At 39.9% G+C, this 10,808-nt stretch overlaps 1 pseudogene; it reads left to right on the top strand.

The window, feature by feature from the left end:
* Nucleotides 1-217: 217 nt before the first annotated feature.
* On the top strand, nt 218-8,430 carry LOC130027125 (transcription factor BTF3-like; annotated as a pseudogene).
* The last annotated feature ends 2,378 nt before the right edge of the window (nt 8,431-10,808 follow it).

The following is a 10,808-nucleotide window of genomic DNA, read 5'->3' as shown; positions in this document are numbered from 1 at the left end:
GGATGGGGAATGGGAGGGATACTGGGATCCGTGGTGGTGGGGAATGGGCACTGGTAGAGGGATGGGTATTTGATCATTGTATAATCAAAACCCAAGCACAAAAATTTGTAAGTCTACAACTGTACCTCATGGTGTTTCACTAATAAAAATGAAAAAAAAATACTTCTTGGGTACCTCAAGATTTTTTTTTAAATTTTTAATTTTATTATTTTTTTTAATGGAAGCCATCAAAAGGCAGGTTAAGGATAAGGAAACTCAGGAGCTGTTGTCCAAACAATTGGCCTTTGAAAATGCTAATGAGGATTGCCAGGGCATTCTGAACCCCATTAAGGAGAAGGAGGACATAATGGGTTACATGAAGGCATGTTGGAATGCTGGTTCTATCAAACATCAGGCATGTATTAAAGCTGTTGAGACCTTTGTCATACAGAGGCAAGATCAGGGCAAATTTTTTTTTAATATTTAGAATTTTTATTATTCTTCAAAGTATAAAAGCATACATCCGAGGAGTAACAGAATCATTGGTAATGATTAAGATATTTGATAGTGCAGGCCAGCAGGCCAAACAGAAGAGAGATATTTCATCAGCATTTATTTTTTTTTTTACTTTTTTTAGTGAAACACCATGAGATACAATTGTAGACTTACAAGTTTTTTTGCTTGGTTTTCAGTTATACAATGATCGAGTACCCATCCCACCACCAGTGCCCATTCTCCACCCCTACCAATCCCTGTATCCATCCCACCCCCCTCCCCATCCCCCATCCTACCCGGCCTCTGTGGCAGGGTACTCCCTTATGTTCTCTCCTTTTGGGTTCTGTGGTTTGCAGAAGAGGCATTGGGTGGCAATCATGTTCGGTCTGGAGTCTACTTTCAGCATGCATCTCCCGTCCTGGGCGGATCTTCCCAGCACCCTTTATTTGGTGCTCAGGGCAAATGTTTTAATTGTGGGAAATCAGGCTGCTTCTGTAAGGACTGCAGGGTGCCGCCCAATGGTGCTGATGTAGGCAGGGCAGATAGGGAAAGGCCCTTTGCAATGAAACAAAGTTTCATGGGAGAAGAATTCTAGGAATGAACCACCTTGTGGATACAGAAAACAGAGACCTGATAAGACCATCCGCAGACCCTGAGGATATAGGCCTCCTCCCCATGAAGTTCCTCTTTTTGGACCTCCCTTTAAATCTGATTAACTTTAGTGATTCAGCCCAAAGAAGATCATCACAATCACGATCACGACCATCCTGTTGTTCTTGATTGCCTCGAGCAGGCCCCAGTAAGGTCTCCTTCGTCCTAGCCCTGAGATTTTTTAAAAAGGTCCATATTCAAGGCTGTTTCAGGGTTAGGAGAATGAGACCCATCATTGTTACTGGTATTTGGCATATTGGGTATGCCACGGGGAGTTTGCCAGACTCTGCCGTGTGGGCAGGTTGCATTCGGTAGCCTGCCCGTTTGTCCAAAGTAGGAATGAGATAATAAGATGTCCCGCGGCCATGAATGCAGCCTCGCACTTCCAGGAGCTGGGTTTTATAGTCTCTGAGTCTTGGCCGTTGATGGGATTACATGGCACCAGGGGGCCAGTTTGTGGGTGTGACCCCTGCCTACTGGAATTTGGAGGATCTGGGTGGAGGATGCTCGACTCCAATCTGAGTAGGCTGGGAGATCTCGGCCCCGGAACCCGCGTGGCTTTGTCCCTCTGCCAGTACCTTCAGGTGTGCGCAGAGTGGTCTCTGCATGGTGGTGGCTGGTCCTGGAGGTCTTCGGCTGCCGGAGCCCTGGTCGGGGCGGGGAGGAAAGCTCAACCCGCTCCCCTCCAAGGGACCCCAGAGAGGAACAGCCAGGCGCAGGGGCAGGAGACTGACTGCACTGGTCTCGTCCGGGAGCTGGATTTTATAGTCTCTGAGTCTTGGCCGTTGATGGGATTACACGGCGCCAGGGGGCCAGGTGGTGGGTGTGACCCCCGCCTACTGGAATTTGGAGGATCTGGGTGGAGGATGCTCAGCCCCGATACCAGCAGACTTGGAGATCTCAGCCCTGGGACCCACATGCCTTTGTTCCTCTGTTGGTACCTTCATGCGTGTGGAGAGTGGTCTCAGCATGGTGGTGGCTGGTTCTGGAGGTCTTCGGCTGCCGGTTTAAAAAAAAAATGGTATGCCCCATTTGACTCCTTGTCCTTGACATTGTTTTCTTTAAAATTTTGAATTTACCTCAAGGGGAGTCATATACGGTAGCCTGAGCACATATCTTGCTAATACCAAAAGCAAACTGTAAGTAGTACTACATTTCCAGATCCAAACATTGAACCACCAAGCCCATGCAACTGAGTATTGCCAAGATTGTCTCCTGATCCTGAGCATCACCATGAAGGACACTGCCAGCCCCCACCCTCCCCTCCCATACACATACTTAAAATGTTCTAATAGTGTAAACAATAATACTAGAGGTACAGAGATGACCCTGAATGTTTGGGGATTTGCTCGAGGTAAAGGTAAAGGCCCTCCCGTTGTTCATCGATTTGCTCGAGAGGGCCCAGTAACGTCTCCATTGGAGACTTCGTTGTTACTGTGTCTGGCATATCGAATACGTCACGGGGAGCTTGCCAGGCTCTGCCGTGCGGGCAAGATACTCTCGGTAGCTTGCCGGGCTCTCCAAGAGGGGCGGAGGAATCGGACTCGGGTTGACCATGTCGGCTGCATGCAAGGCAAATGCCCTACCGCTGTGCTATTGCTCCAGCTATTGACTGCCCGGCTAACTCAGTCGGTTTGGGGATTACTAGTTCAAATTCCAAAGACAATAAAATCAAATTGGTTGATACAAAATTCTTTCACCTGAGTTGTCTCTCCTACCTTCATATGAAAAGAATGATGTCACTGTCACTGTCCTCCTGTTTTTCATCAATTTTCTTGAGTGGGACCAGTAATGCCTTCATTGTGACAATTGTTTCTGTGTTTGGCATATCAAATACGTCACGGGTAGCTTGCCAGGTTTTGCCTTGTGGGCGAGATAGTCTCGGTAGCTTACCGGGCTCTCTGAGAGGGGCAGAGGAATCAAACTCCGGCTGGCCATGTTGGCCACTTGCAAGGCAAATGCCCTACCGCTGTGCTATCACTCCAGCCCCGTGCAGATGCTCATTCTTTTTATTTATTTATTTATTTATTTATTTATTTTGCTTTTTGGGTCACACCCAGCGATGCACAGGGGTTCCTCCTGGCTCTGCACTCAGGAGTTACTCCTGGCGGTGCTCAGGGGACCATATGGGATGCTGAGAATCAAACCCGGGTCGGCCGCGTGCAAGGCAGACGCCCTACCCGCTGTGCTATTGCTCCAGCCCCCAGATGCTCACTCTTATCCTAAACTATTTCTGCAACAATAACAGCCCAGAATGGACTCACTATTATTTTAGAAAACATAAGTCCTAGTATAATTTCTTTTAAAAGTTCTAATATAGTTTCTTTAGACATATAATAAAGTTTCTTTAATTTGTTGCTATAACATTTTGTAATTGATTTCATTGAATTTAAAATAGAAAATCAGTCCCTTCTGTATGTTCAGGGATCACATAAAACAGTTTCCTAAAGTAAAAAAGGTAAAGGTAAAGGCCCTCCCGTTGATCGTCGATTTGCTCGAGCGGGCTCAGTAACGTCTCCATTGGAGACTTTGTTGTTACTGTGTCTGGCATATCGAATACTCTCGGTAGCTTGCCGGGCTCTCCGAGAGGGGCGGAGGAATCGAACTCGGGTCGGCCATGTTGGCCGCTTGTAAGGCGAACGCCCTACCCACTGTGCTATCGCTCCTAAAGTAAAACAAACTATATTAATGATATAGTCATCTTAAATGAATTATCCTAATTTAATTAATTAAATTAAAATTAAGTAAAATTTAAAGATATATGTTACAAAGCTATTTAACTAAATGAATTTCTTTATATGCGTGTGCATGTATGTATTACCTAAATAGCAAACAAATAAAATTTTGAACAGAAATATTCATTTTGAGAAAAATAATTGTCTCATATTGTGGCATACTTATGTTAACATAAAAATTGAAGGAATTTATTTTAAATCTACCAACTAAAAGTACATGTGCAAAGCATAAATCCACGCAAAGTAATTTACCTCTTTTTTAATCTTAAATATCAACTAAGAATTTGTTTCAAATTTTTATAGGAACTGAAAAGTAAAAGGAAATAATGAAATTAATTTTGCTAGTAAAAATCACATTTTCAAAACAAACAAAAAAGAAGCAAAGTAATATCGTGTCTTTTCAGCAGTGGAACATTTTCTCAGCATCAGAGCAATATTATATTGCCCTCTAGTGTGTTGTTTAAATCACTACAAACCACTACGTAGCTTATAAGAGAATAGCAGAGTATTTTATTGACAAGAAGCATTTCCAATAGCTATATGTATTATATGATACTTCAATTATGAGGAATTTGTAATAAATAATATAATAATCTTGTAAATTATAAACGTATACATATTTAGGCTCACTTTTTCAGGCCATAATCATTTAATCTCTTTTGCAAATATTAGTTCTGCCAATAAACCACTTTAATTATATAACCAAACAAAGACAACATTTTCACTATATCCTTAACATTAAGTAAATTATATGGAAGAAAATAAAAGAGCTAAACATATTTTCTCTGCCCCCTTAATATAAAAGGAAGGAAATCTGTAAGTACACATATATTTTATATTTTCAAATAGCTGTAAGAATTCAAAGGATCAGCACGCTTTACCAAAGCTGTGAGTTTAGAGCATAGTTAGACTTCTGACCACAGTTTCTTTTGTGTCAGGTTTAATATCTGTTCATACCCTTAAAAGCATGTTTATGGGTGGATACAACCTATTGCCATACAGAGAGAAAGGAGAAACTTTCTTAATATATTTAAAGATATGGTATTATATAGAAAACAATTTTATTATATGGTTTTAATTCATTTTTAACTCTAATGTAAGCACAAAAATAACATATTTACGAACTCTACTTCCCATTCATCATTTTGTTTTTAACGTAGCACTTTACATATTTCAAAATATATGGATATGTGTTACTCCCGCTGTTTATCCACGCTTCAATGAACTTCCTCACTTTGACATTCAGAGCGCTGGGCAGAAATCACCTTCAGTTGGTCCCTGTTCTTAGCAGCTGTTGTTATTTTGCCCTACCCTACTGAAGCACAGGTCACCTTCCCACCAGAGACTTCACTGTCCCGCCACTCCACATGGCCCAGTCCTGTGATGCACACCCTTTCCTCCTGGCAGCATGCTGATCGCCCTGTTCCCTGAGAAATGAGAAACGTGCCCTGACCATTTAATTTTTTTTTTCAGTATTTTTTGGTGGGAGGCTACACCCAACTGTGCTCAGGGCTCACTCCTGGCTCTGTGATCAGACACATATCTTTGGGGGACTGTATGTCGTATCAGGGATCTAAGCTGAGTCAACCACTTGCAAAGCACCTCACCCACTGCACTATTTCTTTGGCCCCTTCCCTGGCCTTTTTATCCCAACAATAATGCACCTGCTTTCATTCTAGCCCCCCTTCCCCCCTTACAAATAAGGACTGCCATCTTTCAGAGCCCAATGAGAAACCCAGGTAGGCGAAAGCAGTAGCAGTAAATGCCAGGCCTCACGGGATAGGGGAGGAGCCGTTCCGTCTCCTAACCCTATCCCAATAGGACCCTGACATGAGACCCATGACCTACATCCCGCTATATTTAAGTTCCTTAACGGCCATGATCCAGACACACACAAATGAATCTCCAAACCAAGCAGCTTGCTGCAGAGAACTCTCCAGACCCTAATTATTAAAATTTTATAATTATAGGAACACACAGCCTCTCTTGCAGCCACGTGACATCATATGCTATTTATAACAAGGAATACAAAATTAATTGTCTAATATTGCCCTTTGGCAGGTTTGAGTGGTGGAGGGAAAATTCCAACTATAATGGTGGGACTGGTGTTGAAATATTGAATATAATCAAAGTAGAGAGAGAGCGTTGTGGAAACATGTCTTCCACATAGGAAGGTGAAGGGTTAGAATAGGGAGATACTGGGGATTTTGGTGGTGGAAAATGTGCACTGGTGAAGGGATGGGTATTTGATCATTGTGTAAACGTAACTCAAACATGAAAAGTTTGTAACCGTATCTTATGGTGATTCAATAAATGAAAAAAAAAAGACCCAGAGACAAGCCATAGAAGTAAATAAAAATATGCAGTGTATGTAAATATTAAAAAAAGACTCTTATTGGGAGATGGTGCATGGTTCCAGAGATCAAACTCAGAGTCTCACACATGAAAAGCAGCTATGGTACTACTGAGGAACATTCTGGATCTTCAATAAATTTTTTTGTACTAGTTCTTTTGGGGCAACAATAGCCCTTGATACTATTCAGAGGCTATTGATGGTTCTGTGCTTAGGAGTGACTCCTGGTGGCATTTGCAGACGAGGCATTGAACAGGGATCTGCCACATGCAAGGCAAATGCCTTGTCTCCTGTATTCAGCCTTGTCCCCTCAGTCAAGTTAAATTTTGATAAAAATAATGATTTTTCCTTTTTACATATTTTTCGGGTAATGGAATAGTAATTTTAAATGTCGTTTAAATGTCAGTAACTATGGAGGGTCAGAGCAATAGTGCAGTGTATAAGGTGCTTGCCTTGCATGCCACCCATCAGGGTTCGATTCCCAGAATCCCATATGGTCCCTTGAACATTGCCAGGAGTCAACCACTAGGTGAGCCAAAAGAATAAAATAAATAAATAAACAAATAATATAAGTAACTATGTTAATTTCTGGGCTGGAGATATAGCACAGTGGTAGGGCATTTGCCTTACGCGCAGCCAGCCTGGCCGAGCCCGGTTGGATTCCTCCGCCCCTCTCGAAGAGCCTGGCAAGCTACCGAGAGTATCTTGCCCACAGGGCAAAGCCTGGCAAGCTGCCCATGATGTATTCAATATGCCAAACACAGTAACATATTCAACATGCCAAACACAGTAACAATAATTCTCAAAATGCAGACGTTACTGGGCCAGCTCGAGCAAATCAATGAACAACGGGAGGACAGTGTTTTTGTTTGCAGATTGCATAAGTGTATTGTAGTAAAGGGGGAATGCCTAGATCATCCTTGATCTCAGAATTTAGAGAGGAGACAGACAGAGAAGGAAAGTAATCAAAGGCAGAAGAAATTAGTAATCTGTGAACAGGGGCAGGGCTTCAATTATATTGGTGATGTGGGAGAATGTTATACCTAAATATCTAAAACACAGACTCAAGATCACTAAAAACATGAGCTCAGTGGCTGCAACCACTGAGGCTTTGTAATATGTCTGTTAAGGTGAAAAGCAGTAAGGGGGGATGGGGCAGAATATGGGGACACTGGAAGTGGAAAGTTGACACTGGTGGTGGGAATTGTGTTGAAATATTATATGCCTTAAGCTAAACTATGAATAACTTTGTAAAACATGGTTCTTAAGTTAATTTTAAAAAAATAGTGACTAAAATAACAAAATAATAAAATATGTTGCTTCCATTCAATAACACTATCTTAATCAGATACACTTCTTAATTTTTTAAAAAATAAAATTAAGACTAAATATTCCACATAAACTGCAGCAAAATGGACACAATCTCTCACATGTGCTGTCTTTTAAAATAGAATACTAATATTTTCTAGAAAATAAAGTTTATAGAACACTGTTTTTACTACTTTAACATAAAAGTCAAAACCAATATGATGAACAAATCTTCCTAAAGATCTTATCCCAAGAACAAAAACTAACAGTCAAAATATCACATTTTTAAATTGTAAAATTGTTTTTAGTCAGCTGCTATTTTGCGTCCCTGCGTGTGTGCGCTTAATCTCAGCTGGTCCTCCGAGAACTCCTGAGTGCCAACCCTTAGCCCCCCACTAGGCCCCATTTCTGCTCCAACAAGGTGAAAGAAACAATGAACGAAGAGAAGCTCACACCAAACTGCAAGCCCAAGTGCTTATTGGTGGGAAAGGAACTGCTCTCAGAGAGAAGGTGGTTCGTAGAATAGCTAAAGCAGATGATAAGAAACTTCAGTTCTCCTTAAAGAAGTTAGGCGTAAACCGTATCTCTGGTATTGAAGAGGTGAATATGTTCACAAACCAAGCAACAGTGATCCACTTTAATAACCCTAAAGTTCAAGCATCCCTGGCAGCAAACACTGTCACCATTACAGGCCATGCTAAAACAAAGCAGCTGACAGAAAGGCTTCCCAGCCTCTTAAACCAGCTTGGTGCGGACAGTCTGACTAGTTTAAGGAGACTGGCAGAAGTTCAACCTAAATGATCCATGGATGGAAAAGCACCACTTGCTACCGGAGAGGATGATAACGATGAAGTTCCAGATCTCGTGGAGAATTTTGATAGGCTTCCAAGAATGAAGCAGCAGAATTGAGTCAACTTCTGAAGAAGATAAAACTTGAAGAAGTTATTGGGAACTGCTATTTTATATTATGACTGTTCTTTTAAAAGTTTGTTCAAGGATCTAATACAGTCTAGATCTCATATTTTTAAGCTCAAGCCCCTTGGACACTGCAGCTATTTTCAGTTTTTGCTTATATACAAGTCATTCCTTGCAGCTAATTAAGCTGAAGAAGCCTGGGAATAAAGTTTGAAGCAAAGGTTAATAAAATTCTTTGCCTAGTAAAAAAATTGTTTTTAGTAATTTTGATAGAAAATGATTCATAACTCTTTTTATTATTTAAATATGAAAATAGGCCTTGGTAGAGTCCCACGAGTAGTACTGCTGAGTCAGAGAGAAGTTCAATTTCTAGATTTTTTTTTAGGAACGTCAATATTGGTTTCCATAAAGACTGAACCAGTCAACATTCCCATCAGCAGTGAATGAGAGGCCCTTTCTGTCCGCATCCAGTTGTTATTGTCCTTTTTGATGTGTTCCAGTCTCTACAGTGTGAGATGATATTTCATTGTTTTGATTTTCATCTTCCTGATAACTAATGCTGTAGGAATAAATAAAACAGTGTGAACTATTTTTTTATTTTGTAACCGTCACTTTTTAAAAAAATTTTTATTAGTCTTGATCACTAATAACCCAACTTTCTGTATTATTCTAAAGTTCCATTTCTTGGGCTAAAGATTGTTTAACTGTGCTAAACCAATAGAAAACTAAAGTCACTATCAACCCTAAGGGAAAAGTTCTTATCCTTGAGTGATAGTAAGAATGACAGTGATATTTTTCAGAAATTTGAGATATTAAACACAGTATTATTCAACTATTTTTTAGTCTGCTATTAAACAAAGAGGTAAATTGTCAAGTAGAACAGAGAACAGTCTCTTAGGACCACGCACATATATGAGATAAGATGCAATTATTTGTTATGTGTACTATTATGATCGAGGTGAACAATTAAAGGGAGAAATGATGCAATTACCTTTCTGTTTTATATTAAAACTTGAGAACTCTCAGATGCAGAATCATAAAATTTCTTCACCAGTGTAATTTGATGATACACAGATGTTTCATATCTTTTGTTAACTTTATTTCTAGATATTTTTACTTTTTTATACTATTTGATTGTGTTCTCTAATTCTTTTATAGCAATGCACCCATTTTTTGTGTATTGACTTTGTAGCTGGCTACTTTGCATTTTGGTTTATTGTTCCTAAGAAAATTTCTTGTGGACTATTTAGGGTCTTCTACATATATAATCATGTGTTCTGCAAATACTGATAATTTGACATTTTTTCAAATTCGGATCCCTGTCTTTCTTGCCTGATTGCTTAGACTTCTAAAACTATATTGAATAAAAATGAATATGGTGGACCTCCTTGCCTTATACCTGATCTCAGTGATTCAGCATTAAGAATGATACTGACTTTTCTTCTTTCATGAGAGTTAAGCTACAATCTCTGGAACTTTGTAATGTTCCTGTTAGGTTGAAAGGCAAGGGATGGGATCACTGGGGACACTGATGGTGGGGTTGTTGTTGAAATATTATTTGCCCAAAACTCAACTATCAAAAACTTTGTAAATCACAATTATTTAATTAAATATAAAATTATTAAAACATGAGAATGATAGGGCCGTGGGCTGTTATAGGTGGCTGTTACTGTCTTGTGGAAAGTTTCTTCCACCCCTATCTTACTGATGTTTCTTATCTTGATTGCATGTTGGATCTTGTCAAAAGCTTTCTCCAAATAAATAGATATTATATTTTCCTTTCTTTTACTGATGTGTATCATATTGATTGATTTGTTCATGTTGAACTATCCTTACAAACTTATTGTGAATATACTTGATTGGGGTGCATTTTTTTTTTGATAGTTGGTTTTGGCTAACTAAGATTTTATTAAGGATTTTTCTTCCCATGTTCATAAGGGAGCTTAATCTGAAATTTTCTTTTCTGGAAGTATCTCTAACTGCTTTGGGTATTAGTATAAAGTTAGCCTCATAGAAAGTGTTAGGAAGGATTCCTGTATCTTTGATGTTTTGGAATACCTTAAGGAGTAAGTGTAGTTAACACTCTCTGAAGGTTAATAAAACTCACCAGTGAACCCATCCGGACTGGGACTTCTCTTACTACTTTAATTTGCTTTTACTTTTGATTAGCTTATTTAGACTACGTATTCCCTTCTTTGTGGGATATTACATGAGTCTAAGAATCTATTCATTTTTTCCAGGTTCTCCTGCTTAAGAGTTGGTCATAGTAGCCTTTTTTGTATTTTTTTTAAGATTTTATTATTGGATCGGGCTGGAGCAATAGCACAGTGGGTAGGGCATTTGCCTTGCATGCGGCCGACAAAGCCAACCCG

This window comes from Sorex fumeus, unplaced genomic scaffold (assembly GCF_029834395.1).
Source record: "Sorex fumeus unplaced genomic scaffold, SorFum_2.1 ptg000036l, whole genome shotgun sequence".
Lineage (NCBI taxonomy): Eukaryota > Metazoa > Chordata > Mammalia > Eulipotyphla > Soricidae > Sorex > Sorex fumeus.
Note: the sequence above shows the minus strand (reverse complement) of the source record. Positions and strands in the feature narration are given on the sequence as shown.